The sequence below is a fragment of the Crocodylus siamensis genome, chromosome 4, assembly GCF_052110815.1.
Source record: "Crocodylus siamensis isolate JL-2025a chromosome 4, ASM5211081v1, whole genome shotgun sequence".
Taxonomy (NCBI): Eukaryota; Metazoa; Chordata; order Crocodylia; family Crocodylidae; genus Crocodylus; species Crocodylus siamensis.
The window spans coordinates 21,796,475-21,812,525 of NC_143398.1; the positions used below are offsets into that span (position 1 = coordinate 21,796,475).

General features: G+C 44.5%; 1 protein-coding gene across 6 annotated transcripts in view; it reads left to right on the forward strand.

Moving 5' to 3' along the window:
• Window positions 1-16,051, forward strand: part of MAGI2 (membrane associated guanylate kinase, WW and PDZ domain containing 2) — a 1,241,136-nt gene that overhangs the window by 1,057,405 nt on the left and 167,680 nt on the right. The gene's annotated exons all lie outside the window — the stretch shown is intronic.

Here is a 16,051-nt window from a genome sequence, read left to right on the forward strand (position 1 = left end):
AGTCTTGACACCATGCAACATTTTATTTAAGAAACGAAAGTGAATAAAATCAATATGGCACTTGTTATATGGATTAAAAATTGGCTAAAAGATTATTCTTACCATGTAATTTTGAATAGAAATTATCAGAGCTTGAATACATTTTTAATGATGTCCCACAGGGCTCCATTCTAGGCCCTTAAATGCTGATTTAAGTGTTTTATTTATTACCCGGGGGAAAAAAATACAAGAAGTTCTATTGATGAAATATGCAGATGGCACAAAGATGCATAATGTTAAGCACCATATTTTCTGATATACAACATGCCCTGAAATATAATACACATCTTGTTTTTGAAAGGCAGAATGAAGAAATACAATATTTTACAGAGTTATGGCTCTGTAATCTTCATCTGACATCCTCCTTTTCCTGATTAATTTAAGATGAAACACTAGCTGCTATTGAAGACTGCTGTCTACAGGGAGTTCTATGCTTTTGAAAATTGCTAAACAGTCTTCAAAGCTGTAAAATCAGAGGAGAGCGACACGGAGCAGCTGAAAAACAGCAACATTACTAGACCAAAGGGTAGCTTGAGTCATGGAACATCAAAACCATTAAAAAGAAGAGACAATAGTTATCACTGCTGCTGTGAAGAATAGTGAGCCATTAAGTCAGGTGACTCCTATAGCTACCTGAATAATAATGCCACTGCTGCTGCACTATTAAGCAAGACACTCCTATCCCAATAAGAAAACCAGATTCCCTGCTTAATACATGCATTTCAATTTTGGGGTGAGATTTCTCTGCTGATTTTGCTGAGAAAGGTGCATGTTGTATGTGACAAAATATGATTTTAGAGGCACCAGCTCACTGATCATCATCTTCTTCTTTGGCAATATCTCACATTGGAGGATGATAGTCTTCTATAATTGTCCTGTCTGTGGGCCCAAAGATGGCTGATGAGGCCAATCTGAGATTGATAGACTCTGTTGCAACTTGGGCACATGTTTCTGTGTGGGGTGGGTGACTCCGTATTCTTGATTTGGTCCATAACATGCTGTTTCTGCTGCTCCCACTTTTCTGTGTCTTGTTGTCATCATAAGGTTTCACACTACAAGATCCTTCCAGCAGACTCTTCCTCCATTTGGGATGGTCCTGGGTGATAGTCTCCGATGAGTTGATGTTGATGTTGCATTTTTTCAAGTTGGTCTTCAGGACATCCTCAAAGTACTTTCTCTGCCTTCCTCTTCAATGTACACCTTGACTGAGCTAGGAGAATAAAACTTGCTTAGGGAGTCTGGAGTTTGACATGTAGATGTTGTGGCTGGCCACTGGATTCAAAGGATCTTCCACAGGCAATGTTGATGGTACTTCCCCAATGACTTGAGGTGCCTCCTGTACGTTTTCCACATCTCAGCTCCATACAGTTAGGTGGGAACCAAAACTGCTGGATAAACCATGAGCTTAGTTTTGGATCTGATGTTGTAATCTTCAAACACCCATTTCCTCAGGAGTCTGAAGGTTGCACTTGCATATTTGAGGCAATATTAGATATCTTTGTCAATGCCAGCCTTCTGTGAGAGATGGCTTCCAAAGTATGGGAATTACTCAGCACTCTCCAGAGTCTCGCCATCAATTTGAATTACTAGAGATGAGGGCTGCTCATTAAGAGCTTGTTGATGGAGAAAGTTAGTCTTCTGGTTGTTCAACGTCAGTCCTATTTTATCATATGCCTTGGTAAAGTTATCAACAATTGCTTGAAGGTATGCTTCTGAGTGAGCACAGACCACAGCATCATCAGCGTACTGGAGCTTGATGATTGACGTCAGGAGGTCTTGGTTTTAGCTCAGAGTAAGCTGAGATTAAACAGATTACCTTTTATGCAGTAGTTTAGCTCCACTCCAAACAGGAACTTGTTAGTGGTCAGATGTAGCACTGTTCCAACATTCTTCTCGAAGGAATATCGAGAAGAATGTTGGAGCAATGATGCAACCTTGCTTAACTCCCATCTTAACCTCAAGGCTTTGTCCAAATGAGCATGGACATTTGGTTCCCTGGGGAGAACTAGCGGCAACACATCTTGTGCTGCCACTAGTTGTCCCTGGGGAATGCTTGTGCCACACGCCCTTTGGCACACAACAAGTTACCTCAGGTGGGATAGAGGAGGCTGGGGCAGCACTGGGATGGCCCCAGCAGCCTTACCTGGGGTCCTGGGAGCCTCCCAGGGCTGTATCAGTGGCAGTCTTGCTGCTTAGAGCCTGGCCAGCAGCCAGACCTTCCTTATGTCAGCCTGAAACAGTCTTGGAAGAGTTTGTGACTGTTTGACCTTATCATCCCTTGGGGAACTCTGGTGAACAGGTATTCCCCCAGATCCTGATGTACACCCCTTATATACTTATAGGCAGCCAACAGGTACCCCCATGAGCCTGCACTTTTCCAAGCTGAGGAGTCCCATGGCTCTTAGCCTCTCAACATAAGGCCTGTTTTCCTTCCCTCTGATCATGTGCGTAGCTCTCCTCTGGACTCTCTCAAGTTCTCCACATCCTTTTTAAATTGTGGAGCCCAAAATTGGATGCAGTACTCCAGCTGCAGGGTACAGCAGGAAGATGACATCCTGGGATTTGCTTGAGAAGCAGAGTTTTGCTCGCTTTACCAGCTGTGACATCACATTGGTGGCTCATATTCATCTTGTGGTCAGTCATGAGACCCTAAGTCCCCTTTCAGGGACCCTAAGTCCCCTTTCGGCCATGGTGCTGCTAGCTAGTGTAACACTGCTGAGCCTATAAGCATGCTGTGGGTGGGGATTCCTCCCAAGGTGGAGTACCTCGCATTTTTTGGTGTTGAACACCATCAGGTTTTCATCCACCCATTTTCTGAGCCTGTCTAGGTCTTCCTGGATCACCGTCCTGTCCTCAGGTGTGGACACTTTATCCCAAAGTTTGATGTCATTGGTGAACTTGGCCAGTCCACTGCTGACACCAATGTCCATGTCATTGATAAAGATGTTAAAGAGCATAGATCCAAGGATGGAGCCTGGTAATTCAGAGTTACCCTGATATTTTCTAGGTTGCATATCTATAGAGACCAGCATACACACACACATACACACACACACAGTGTGTATACATGGTACTTTTACATCATTGTAACCAATATGGGTTTTGTAGAGTGATACATTTCATCAGCATCTGAATTAAACAGCCATGCAGCAGCTATTACAGTGACTTACCATTTAGGATATTCTTACTTTGCCTCCCTTTTCCTGAGCAGGGACCAGAACAGTTATCCCCCCTCTGGGCCCCGCTTAGATCCCAGGGGAGGTGCACCTAGGCCGAGGATTAGTGAGGAACTAGTTAGGGAACTTCTGGGGGGACTGGATGTATTCAAATCAGCTGATCTGAACCATCTCCACCCTAGAGTACCGAGGGAATTGGCTAAGGTCATTGCAGGACCCCTGGCATGGCTTTACGAGCACTCATGGTGCTTTGGTGTGGTGCCAGAGGACTGGAAGAGGGCCAGTGTGGTTCCCATCTTCAAGAAGGGGAGGAAGGAGGACCCAGGAAACTGTAGGCCAGTTAGTCTTACCTCGATCCTGGGCAAGCTTTTTGAGAAAATTATTCTGGCGCATATCCACAAGGGGGCAGCAGGAGAAATTATGCTTAGGGGGTTCATTAGCAGCAGGTCAACATGGGTCAATAGCAGCAGGTCCTGTCAGACAAACCTGGCGGCTTTCTATGACCAGATCACCAAATCCTTAGATGCAGGAGTAGCAGTGGACGTAATCTTCCTGGACTTTCGGAAGGCCTTCAGCACCGTCTCTCACCCTGTTCTCATTAAGAAACTGGGGGACTGTGGTGTCAACACCCACAGTCAAATGGGTCACCAACTAGCTGGAGGGCCGCACCCAGAGAGTGATAGTGGATGGGTCATTTTCGACCTGGAAGAACGTGGACAGTGGGGTTCCACAGGGCTCGGTCCTCAGGCCCGCACTGTTCAACATCTTCATTAGTGACTTGGATGGTAAGTAGCACCCTGTTCAAATTTGCTGATGACACTAAGATGTGGGGGGATGTGGACATGCTAGAAGGGAGGAATAAACTGCAATCGGACCTAGACAGGTTACAAGGGTGGGCGGATGAAAATAGGTTGGGATTCAACACAGACAAGTGCAAAGTGATGCACCTGGGGAGGAACAACCGGCACCATACCTACAGGCTGGGGAACTCCCTTCTCGTCAGTGCAGAGGCAGAAAAGGATCTTGGAGTCATCATTGAATCCAAGATGAACATGGGCCGGCAGTGTGGGGATGCAGTCAGGAAGGCCAACCGTACCTTGTCATGCATCCACAGATGCATCTCAAGCAGGTCCAAGGAGGTGATCCTCCCCTTCTATGCACCACTGGTCAGGCCACAGTTGGAGTACTGCATCCAGTTCTGGGCACCACACTTCAGGAGGGATGTCAACAGCATGAAGAGGGCCCAGAGGAGGGCCACCCGCATGATCAGGGGGCAGCAGGGCAGGCCCGATGAGGAGAAGCTATGGGACCTGAACCTGTTCAGCCTCTAAAAGAGAAGGCTAACTAGTCAGGGGGGACCAGCAGGCACTGGGGAAGTCCTTGTTCCCCCAAGCACTACCAGGAGTGAGCAGGAATAATGGTCACCAGCTGCCAAAGGGTAGATTTAGGCTAGATATCAGGAGGCGCTACTTCACAGTCTGGGTGGCTAGGATCTGGAATCAACTTCCAAGAGAAGTGGTGGTGCTGGCTCCTACCCTGGGGGTCTTTAAGAGGAGGCTGGATGTACAACTTGCTGGGGTCATTTGACCCCAGTACTCTTTCCTGCCATGACAGGGGGTGAGACTCAATGATCTGCTCAGGTACCTTCCGACCCTAGAAGCGATGAAACTATGAAACTACTTTTAATTAAACCAGTTCTGAAAGCCACTCTTATTAAAGCACCCGGAGTGTCTCATGCATCAGCTTTCCTGTGCTTCAAAACGGTGGTAGGGACAGCCCCTGCCACCATTTTGAAGCTCAGGGATGCTGATACATGAGCCATGGAGGCTGGCTGGAATGCAGTTATTATCACAGTCCAGCAGAATCGATTACCATATTTTGCACTGTATAAGTCGACACAGTATATATGTGTTGATCCTATATTTCTGTACAAAAAAGTCAGGATGTTTGTAGATCCAGTGCATAAGTCAATCCCCCACCTCCCACCAGGGCAGGGAGGGCAGCAGGAGGGTGGCAGGGTGCCTAGCAGTGGAAGAAGTCAGTGGGGATGGTGTGAAAGGTGCTGGAAGCCCGGGCAGGCTCATGGGAGAGGCGGTGTGCTGGCAGGCTCTGGGGAAGGTGGATCAGGCCCCTGAGAGCTTGGGCAGCATATGACCTGGCTGGCCCCAGTGGGCACCACCACCAGGGCAGGAAGGACTAGGCTATACCACAACTCAGGGGCTACCTGGCCCAGTGGCAGCTCACCCCCTGTCTACAGGTGGGGCTGGCAGGCTCCACCAAAAGCAGGATCGGGCCCCCCCGGGCTGCCAGCAGGCCATGTGCTGCCCTATAATAGATTGAACATTGTATTGCTGCTTCTTTTTACACTGGTGTAAAAGCTGTTCATATGATAGCAAACAAGTGTGTTAAACCCAAGGGCCCCGGTGCCAGAAAGCACCTAAGTATGTCCTTGTTTTAAGGATGAGCTTGTTGCCATTGACTTCAGTTGGACTTCTTATATAGTAGGAGGAGGCGCTGCCATTAGATATTATATATAATATATAAGGTGATGTACGTGTGTTTTGAGATACAATACAAAGTGGAAGATAGGCCTATTGAAAGCCTCTGGCTAAAGGTCAGAGGGGAGAGCAGCAGCAGGGATGTCATAATGAGCATTTGCTACAGGCTGCCAAACCAGGAGGAGGAGGTGGACAAGCCAGTCTTTAAACAACTGATGGAAGCTTCCAAATTACAGGACTTTGTTCTCATGGGAGGGTTTTAAATATTGGGACATCTTCTGCGGGGGCAGAGGTTGGGGGACAACACAGCAGTGCACATGTAGTCCAGCAAACTCCTGGAGTACATTTGGTATAAATTTTTGGTACAGATGGTGGAAAAGACAAGCCACAGAAAAGCTCTTTTGACTTACTGCTCATAAACAGATTGCTGACCCCTGGATAGAAAATCTGCTTAGCAGTGAAGACTGCCACTATAGATAAGGAATGTACTGAACTGCTATGGCAGAGAGGAGAACTTGCGTAAAGTTTGAGTTACCTCAGAGATAACAGGCTACAGTCGTGTCCACAGTACACTATACCTAATCTCTGTCATTAAGCCAGGGGTATCAAAATCATTTGGCCCCATGGGCCAGAGTGGCACATGAACAGTGCAGGGCTGACCCCGCAGGCTAGACTGGGCCCATGGGATCCTCTTTCCCCTTCTCCCCCTCCATGTGTACTGGATCCCGCACCCACTCACTTGGTGCAGCTAAGTCCAGTTGATGAAGGAGTGTATCATGTGTAACACCCACTGTGGCCAATCTAGGACTCATGCATTGGTTGAGAACTTAAAGGTGGAAGGTAATTTGGGGAACAATGACTGTGAAATGATAGAGTTCAAGATCCTAAGGGGAAGAAGGAAGGAGAGTAGCAGAATAAGGATACTGGACTTCAGGAAAGCAGACTTAAACTCATGGAACTGGTGGACAGGATCCTCTGGGAAACAATCTGAGGGGAAAAGGAGTCCAGAAGAGCTGGCTGTACTTTAAGGAGGCCCAAAACAAGAATCCATTTTTAAAGTTTGTTTGTGACCCTTTTATATATTCTTGCAATCCACTTTTGGGTTGCAACCCAGGGGTTGAGAAACACTCCCTTAAGGAATGCAGAAGGCAATCTAGTTACAGACTATGCAGAGAAGGCTGAAGTATTTAATGCTTTTTCACTTCAGTCTTCAGAAATAGAACAGTAACCAGATGACAAGTGCAATTGGCGGCAAAGATAGAGGAGGAGACAACCAGGATAGAATAGTAGAACAGATTAGGGATTATTTGGAGAACCTAGATGCATTCAAGTTGGCAGGGCTGGATGGGATGCGTCCTAGTGTACTAAAGGAATAGGATGAGGTAATTTCAGAGCCATTGGCTGTCCTCTTTGAGAACCTGTGGAGGCCAGGTTAGGTCCCAGATGACTGAAAAAAGGCAAATACAGTGCCCATCTTTAAGAAAGCAGAGGAGGATCTGGGGATTTACAGACCAGTCAGCCTGCTCTCAATATGTGGAAAAAACATGGAGCAGGTCCTCAAGGAACCCATTTCAAAGCACTTAGAGGAGAACAACATGATCAGAAACTGACATCATGGAGTCACCAAGAGCAAGACAGGAATGACCCACCTGATACCCTTTTATGATAAGATGACAGCCTGTGTGAATGGAATAAGAGCAGTAAATGTGATATACTTTGACTTTAGAAAGATTTTTGACACTGTTTCCCACAACATTTCCCATGACATTCTTCTTAACAAGCTACGGTAATACAAACTAAATGAAACTAATGTAATGTAGATACGTGACTGGTTGGATCATTGTACTCAGTAAGAGGATTAGATAACCGTCTTCATCTACCTGAAGGGCAATTACAGAGAGGATGGAGATGGGTTTTTCTCTGTGACCATATGGTACAGGACCAAGAGCAATGGTCTCAAGCTACAGAAGAGGAGATGTAGGTGGGAGATTAGGAGAAACTTTCTGACTGTGAGGGCCCCACACAGAGTAGACTTGAAGGGCTGTGCATGTGAAGGGTCTGAGTAGGGCTGAAGTGTGAGTAGGCCTGAAGGACAGTCCTAGGGACACGCTGAGTAGGACCTAATGGGAGTAAGCCTGAAAGCCAGCGCAAGGGCCAGCCCCATGAGAAGTTGGTTACAACCTTGACCCTCAGGCGAAGCATAGTATAGAGTTGCCCAGTGAAGTCTTGAGGCAGAATTAGCCCAGGGTTTGGCACAAGGCCAGACTATATAGAGTAGGGAAACTTACAGGAACTGAAAGACTGTGTGGTGAGACCAGTATGTGAGTAGCGAAGCCTGATGGCCCAAGAGGGGCCGCTCGATGAGGAGCAAGGGCAGTGGAGTGTGGCCCAGTAATGGGGAGAGGCCCCAGTGAGAGGGGAGTAGAGTCTAAGAGGCCTTCTGTGAGAGCGGAGGTGGTATGAATGCGTGGGTGAGTGAAGCCCAACTTTGGACTGAGTTTGCCCTGGTCCCAGACCAGGAAGCAATTCTAATCTGGATGCCATCCGCGAGGCATGGACTCCAGTGTAGGGGAGGTTTGGAGCCGCAGATAGTGTCCCCTGGCATTAGGGCAGTAATGGGCAGTCTTCCGCATTATACCATCAGTTTCTGGAAATAACGTCGGGGCAGGTGAGATTGGGCAGACTAGCCCATAGAGACAGGTGGGCGGGTCAACATGAGATTTGGACTACCCCCTGTAGCACTGTCCCTGCCTCAGCCCCAACCCCACTCCATCCCTCACCATGGTGGCCTTGATCTGCCCCCCTCATTCCCCTTCCCTCCACCAGACATACCAGCCAGACACTGCTCTCCAAGCTGCTGGGCTTGCATATCAGCAATTGCATATCAGCCAATATGGCCTTTGGTATCAACCCAAAAAAATCTTTATCAGTGCATTTCTATAGTGTAATTACATAGTTTTAGTGCTCTTCTCTGTACAAGAATTGATTACACTGAATGAAAAGTGAAAAAAATGTTTTCATAGGCATGTTGTCCTAAGCCCCGAGTTGTTGTTTTTTTTAAAGGGGTGGGGGACCCTTCATAGGTACTATACCTTGTAGCATGATACCAATTTCTAAGAGAAAAAAACTGTGCTAGTTTTAGGTTGCTTCACAGTTGTCAACACCATAATATCCTTTACTTGTCATATTTATGCACTGTTTCTAATTTGCTCAGTATTGGGAGGTTATTTCCATTTTGTTGGGCATGTTTTTTAAATCTCAGCTTTTTGAAATCATTGTATATTCCTCTGAGAGAGCAGAGTCATAGAAAAATCACCCTAATCACAGTTTTACTTTCTTCCTCCTTATTAGACATTCATTTAATACTAATTGCATCCCCAGTATCTGGTTAGGATCCTTTATCAGCATTATTTGTAATGTTCTGCTCATCAGGATTTTTTTGAAGTGCTGTGCAAGATTACAAATGACCAGCATGCAATCTAAACATCACAAAATCCAGATCAGGACTGCTTCCCCTTCCTCCATTAGACTTAAGAACAAAAGTGCTTTCTCTTAATGTTAATAACTTGTCTTTATGCATTCAGGAACCCAGAGCAATGTGACATTTCTCAAACTTTTATAAACCAGGTCAGCATTATTAATTTATCATGCTTTTACTCTTCATTGTTCTCTACTACAATAGCATCATATCCATTAATTGTTATTTCTGTCTCTCCAATTTTTTTTTCAGGCTCCTGTAGTTTTAAACTAAATCTTCTGAACTTCTTGTCATTCCATCATTAAAACCTAGGTCCTTGTAAAGCCTTCACTAAACTCAGCTGCGTTCTTTTAGCTAAGTCTGACACTGAGAAGTTGTACCTCCTAGTTATGTGCACATGGAAGAGGATTGGTGCATATCTGTTGGTTAGAGACCATTAGGGACACAGAGAATGATCTGAGAAAGGAGGGAGATGGACTTGAGGAGAATTTTTTTTTAATCAAAAACCTTTCACCATAGTCCATAACACTGGAGATGCATTAAATCACAGTTCCCTCAGTGCCTATAATTCTGTCTTCTGTACATTCCCAGTACTTCTTCAGTCTGAATATGTAGATGCTTAGCTACTTAAACCTGATTTGGATACAGACACTAGGCAGCAGAGTGCTTAATTCTACTCAGGGACCTGGGCTGGTAGTATGATCTGAGCACACCTAAATAACTGATAGCATTGAGCTTAGCAAAAAAAATCCAGCAGCCATGGTCATTTTTATGCCGAAATAAAAATGGTATCATGAAGTTGCCAGATTACCCTGTAGAACCTACTTTTGTCTAATCCCCATATCCACTCCAACATTATCTTTTAAAATGAGTACTTACATCAATCAAGTCAGCAGAAACAACAGCACAAGACTGTGCTTGACTTATGTTCATAAGGAACAGCAAATTGCATTAGCAGTTTACTGTACCAAACTTTGACATCTCCTTGCAAACTTCTCCTCCCCACCTTCTGGTCTGATACACTAAATGATTTGTGAGTAGAAGGAAGGGGCTGTTTGCATAGAATGATTATTCATTTCTGCTGAATGCTGCTGTACATATTGCCCTGGAGACTGACATTTTAATTAGCCATTGAGCCCATATGGTATGGTGGTGCAAGTTTTCCTGCTCTGCTCAGAAGTGGCTGCCTATTTGTCAGAAAAGCTTGTTTTAAGCTGTGTGCTAATTCACATTCTACTGAGACTGTATTTAAAAGGATCTAATCATGGGAGGGAGGCTTGTAATACAGAACCAATCTCCTAGGCATTGCACTATGAGACCACCCAGTCCATTCACACAGTTCAGTTTAGAGCCATTAGACTGTAATAATTTTTGCTCGTTGCTTTCTTGGTCTGGATTTGAACTGGCAATCTATGAATGAAATGCTCCATATCCACTTACCAAGTCTGGAATCAGCTAGTGGGATTTGACCTGTATTTTTACTAGAGAAGACAAAATAAAAGAGGTGAGTGTGGACTTCTTTTCATATAAAAATAAGCCAACTATAGTTTATAACCTTCTCCTTACTAAAGCCTTGGTTCAGTGCCCTTAGCTATCAACAGGAGGGTTCCAATTTATTTTAATTAGTATTGGATTGGGCCCCATGCAGTTTAGAGCTCTTTACAACAAAAATAAAAGCAACATTATATATTTGATAAATGTTTACAGGAATCTAGACAAGGGACTGAATTCAGATTTGGTTTGATCACCTGCAGCTCCCTGTGCAAACAGAACTCATGTATCCCAGAACTCAATTTTGGCCCACAGGATTGATAGAAAAGGGAAGGAAAATATATATATATATATAGAAGAAAAGCTATACTTGCAGACGCCAATAAGTGCACCATTATCAACTCCAGCTTAATCACCCTGGTCATTACCTTCTTTTTTTTTCATTTAGCATTTGTCATTAAGCCAGATGCCTTTAAAATGGGCTAGTTAACACAATTGAGCTCTGAAGCTTCCCATTGTTATAGGCAAGGTTTTTCTTAAAGAGAAATGAATACTATTCAGAAGCAAGCTGACAACTTAATGCATCATGAGCACAAGAGTCCAAAAAGTTAACATAATATAATTCAGCAATGACTGTAAAGCACTAGGGAAAAACTAACAGCCTATCCCTTCTCAAGTGGTGCAATGAAACTCTCTCATTGCTTTGTACTTTTCTTACTCTAGGATTACTGTAATTTTGGTAGAGACACAAGATTTAAATTCATTCTCTGCTGCTGAAGGTGTCCTTAAGATCTCCATTTTTTTGTTGTAAAGGAACAGGACAAAGATGTATTATTCTTTCCCGGTCTCTTATTAGCACAAATCAACCTATGCCGAGATCTGTCATTTACACCATTCCTGGCTTCTCCATCACCTACACCTTTCCAGAAAATTTTTCTGGAAAGCACAAATATGCTGGGCTCAGTCCCAGGGCTAAAGCCCAGTTTCGCAAGCTGCTGAGGTCCTAATCCCTTCTTGACTTTGTTAGAAGTTGAAGGCGCTTTTAGCACCTGATGCAACTGGGCCTTGTTAGTTCTGTACAAGTAGATACTTCATCATGTATCATTAAAATACAATTAATTTAGTATTAAATATCATATTACCCTGCAAAGAAGGCAATGGGGATTCTTTAAATTAGAAGTATATAGGAGACCACGTTTTAGTTTGTTTTGAAGGATAATGGCTATGGAAATATATTGTTGTAGCTCCATAATTCATATTCTGGTATAATAAAGAGGTTTTGGGAGGCCATGGGACTGGAGGTTGACCTGAAGCCAAGAGAGGAAGATATGTGAGAACATGTAAATAAGTAGTAGTTCAGTGACTTGGAGAGACACGATTGGGTAATTTATGAAATTAAAGTATAGAGAGGAGTAGGGATGGCAGGGAAGGGGAAAATATGATTCTACTAGACCCTGCAACCTATAGTTCATTCTTTCTACTCATCCCCCCCTCAGGTCTTTAACATGGAGCCATAAACAAAATCAAAAGGGTGGTAGCCCCATTAAGTAGTATCCCATTTCCCCCCCCGACCACTCTCTGCTCCCCCCTCCCCCAGGCTCTACTCCCCCCAGTCTCCTGCTCTCCCCTTGCCCTCACAGCCTCTGCATCCCTCCTCCTTACAACACCCAGCATTGGATCTCCCTTTCTTCCACCTCCCCAGCCTCTGTTCCCCACTTCCCTTCCCCCTCCCCTTGTCTCATACCAGGCTGCATGCCACTGTTATAGGGTTAAGCTGAGGCTGGGCTCTGTGCCCCAGGCTGCAGCATGGACAGATCTTGTCTGCCTGGATCAAAGTTACGGGTGTGGGGAGTGGTGCAGAGGGGAGAGAAGAGGTTGTGTGGGGAAGAAACTGCAAGGAGAGGTGGTGATGTGCAGGGGCAGTGGGGGTGTTGGGAGGGCAAGTAGCAGCTGCAGCTACAGCCCTGACCTTAGGTAGGTGTCTCCCCATCCTCCTCCCACTGACCTTGTACTCGATTGTAAGACAAGGGGCTTTTGCCCCCATGTTAAATAGGGGGAAAAGCCTCATCTTAATGTTGAGTAAATATGGTACCTGGCCACTACTTCTGGGGTTAAAGTGTATATCTGTACAAGGAACATTTTACTAAATGTGTGCTTCACTTATTGTCTAAGAGGAAAGTGCAACAAAGAAATATTTCAATATTTTAATTTTTTTTCTTCTAAATGCAGTGCTGCACACAGGGAGTTTTCTCCTTAGAATTATTTTTTTAATTTCAGTGAATACTTGTATATCCTTTTTTTTCCTTAGTTGTCACTTCATCTGTTGTTGAATTCTCCATCTAATGATTCAGTGGAGAAGAGACTCTCAATGGCTGCATCTACACGGGATGCTACTGTGCAGTAGTGTTGGTGGGCATTAACCATGATCTGATGCTAGGACACAGTAATAATGAGCTACTGTGCAGTGGTGTCTGAAAAAAAAAAACACTGTGCAGGCATGCTACCGCACAGTAATGCCTGTTACTGCCTAGTCATTTAGTACTTGCTTATGCATATACTAAGTCACTGCTCAGCAACAACTGTGCAGTCTGCTGCTTGTGTAGATGAGGCCACTAGGTATTATTCCATACTTGCTCAGAAAATACTCTGCTTCACATTCAGATTAAATCAGAGGGAAACAGTCCTTACTGATGAATTTTAGCAAATTTCATAAGCTTCTTTAAACCACTCATTGATAAGCAATTTGCAAAACAATAGGGAGTCAAAATGCATAGAAGTATGTCCATTAGAATTTAAATGAACTCATTATCCTGTCAGCTTCTGACCTTTATTGTTGGCTGAATTCTTGCTGGTAAACATAAGCCAGTCAGACTGTCTATGAAATCTATAAAGACATTAGGGCTGGAAGGGACCTTGAAGATCATAAAGTCCAGCCCCCGCCCCAGGGGCAGGAAGTCAGCTGGGGTCAAAGGACCCCAACAAGATAAGCACCCAAGAATTTCTTGGAAAAAGTCCAGAGTAGGTGCCTGCATCACATCTGGAGGGAGTCTATTCCAGGTCTTGGGGGCTCAGACAGTAAAGAATTTTTTTATGTCCAGCCTAAAATGGTCTTGTAGGAGTTTATGACTGTTAGTCCTTGTTTTTCTTTGGAGCGCTCTGGTAAACAGACGTTCTCCCAGATCCCGATGAACATCCCTTGTGTACTTATAGGCAGCCACCAGGTCCCCCCTGAGCCTGCGCTTTTCCAGGCTGAAGAGTCCCATGGCTCTCAGTCGCTCTTCATAAAGCCTATTCTCTTGCCCTTTGATCGTGCGCATGGCTCTCCTCTGAAAAAGGAGATTTTTTTTTTTTGACTGTTGATGTACCTACAGATTCTTTATTACATTTTGGAGATTTTCAAAGGCAGAAGTGTCAGTTAGGCAGCCAACTCATACTGAAAGTCAAAGTGAGTTTTGCACCTTACTGCCTTTGACAAGGAAATATTGAAAAATCCTCCAGACACTCAACACCTGAGAAGCATTTTAAAAACTGTTGCCAAGACAGAGTTGGAATTGCATATACCATCAGCAGCAGCAATCCCTCATGGTCAAGAATGATCAGTCCCACGGGTCAAGTAAAGGGTTATAAATGAGTCCACTGATAGCTAAGAAGTCCAATCCTAGAGCTGCAGACTCTCTGGCAAATGCCACAGGTAGTGGTTAAAGGGAGGGTCAGACCATGGATTTCTCAGTCTTTTTTCCTTTCTTTCCATTTCTGTGGTTTTTCTGCCTCCAGGGTAAGACGGTTTTCCTCAAAGTAAGATGTATTTTCTCTCACAAGACATCACCTTGTAGTCCCATCCCAGGGTAGTTTTTCCCCCAATTTGTGGTGTCAGTGTCATGCTTAATGTTCACCTTGAGGGTGTCCTTGAAGCATCTCCTCTACCCTCCCCCCCCCATGTGTCCTTTGTCTTTGGCTGAATTGGAAGTATAGTGGTTGTTTTGATAAATATACATCAGGCATGCAAACACAGTGCCCTGTCTACCACAAGTGATATCAAATAAATCCGTGCTTCCATACTGGTAGTGTTAGCATTAGTGAGGGCACTGGCATTTGTGCAACTATCCTCCTACTTTACGCAAACAACTGTCTGGAGGTAGTGCTGATGAAGGCATTATAGGTTTTTCAGGTGGTCCCTGAATGTCACCCAAACAGTAGGTCATCTGTAGGTCACCTCATTAATGTTGGCCTTTTTTGAGAGATGGCTGCCAAGGTATACAAGTGTTCAACATTCTCCAGGTCCTGTCCATCAATGAGGATCTTTTATCAATGAGAAAGCTGGTGAAGAACCTTCCTTTTTCCAATGTTAAAGGTGAGACCTAGGCACTGGTATGCTTGAGAGAAGCAGTTAAGGGTCATTTGTAGGTCCGCCTCCATATGTGCAACAACAGCACAATCACTGGCATACTGAAGTACCACAATGGAAGCTGAAGTAACTTCAGTTTCGGCATGGAGGCAGGACAGATTGAAAAAGTTCTGTGTCCATCCTGTATTCAGTGGTGATGCCTTGTGGCAGACAGTCATGGATGAGCATCTTGATGACTGCAAAATGGAAAACAGAACTGGTGCAATGACACAGCCCTGCTTCATGCCATTTTATATAACAAAGGCCTACGTAGCAGAGCCACAGCATATGATGGAAGTAGTCATCTAGTGATGAAGGTGTCCTACAATGATGATAAATTTCTTTTGGCAGCCAAACTTTGATAACATCTTCCATAAAGCCTCAAAGTTAACAGAATCAAAGGCTTTGTTCAAACCAATAAAAACCATATACAGTTCCTGGTGTTGTTCTCAGCATTTTTCCTGGACCTGCCAGGCCACAAAAATTATGTCCCTGGTGCCTCTCGATGTTCTGAAGCCACATTGAGACTTGGGAAGGATTTCCATGGCTAAAGAAAGCAGTCGGTTCAGCAGAATTCAAGTGAGGATCTTCCTAGTGATGGAGATAAAGGTGATATCTTGATAGCTTCCACCGTCAGATTTATCACCCTTCTTAAAACTGGTGACAATATTGGTATTCCTTAGGTCAGCAGGAATTTCCTCAGTATTTCAGATTTTGAGAAACATTGTGTAGAGTTTGTTGATCATAGTTTCACCATCAACTTTGAAGACCTAAGCTGAAATGCCATTAAGGCAATATGCTTCGTCTTTGTCATTTTATGTCCGGATGGACTTCTTCAGAGGTTGGTGGACTGGCACGTGCTTCCCTTACTGGATGCTGTGGGACGGATTCACTAGTTTCATTAGTCACTGTTAAGCATCAGTTCAGGAGCTTTTAGTAGTGCTTCTGCCAACTGTTTTTGATAGATTTGTCTTTGACAAGTATA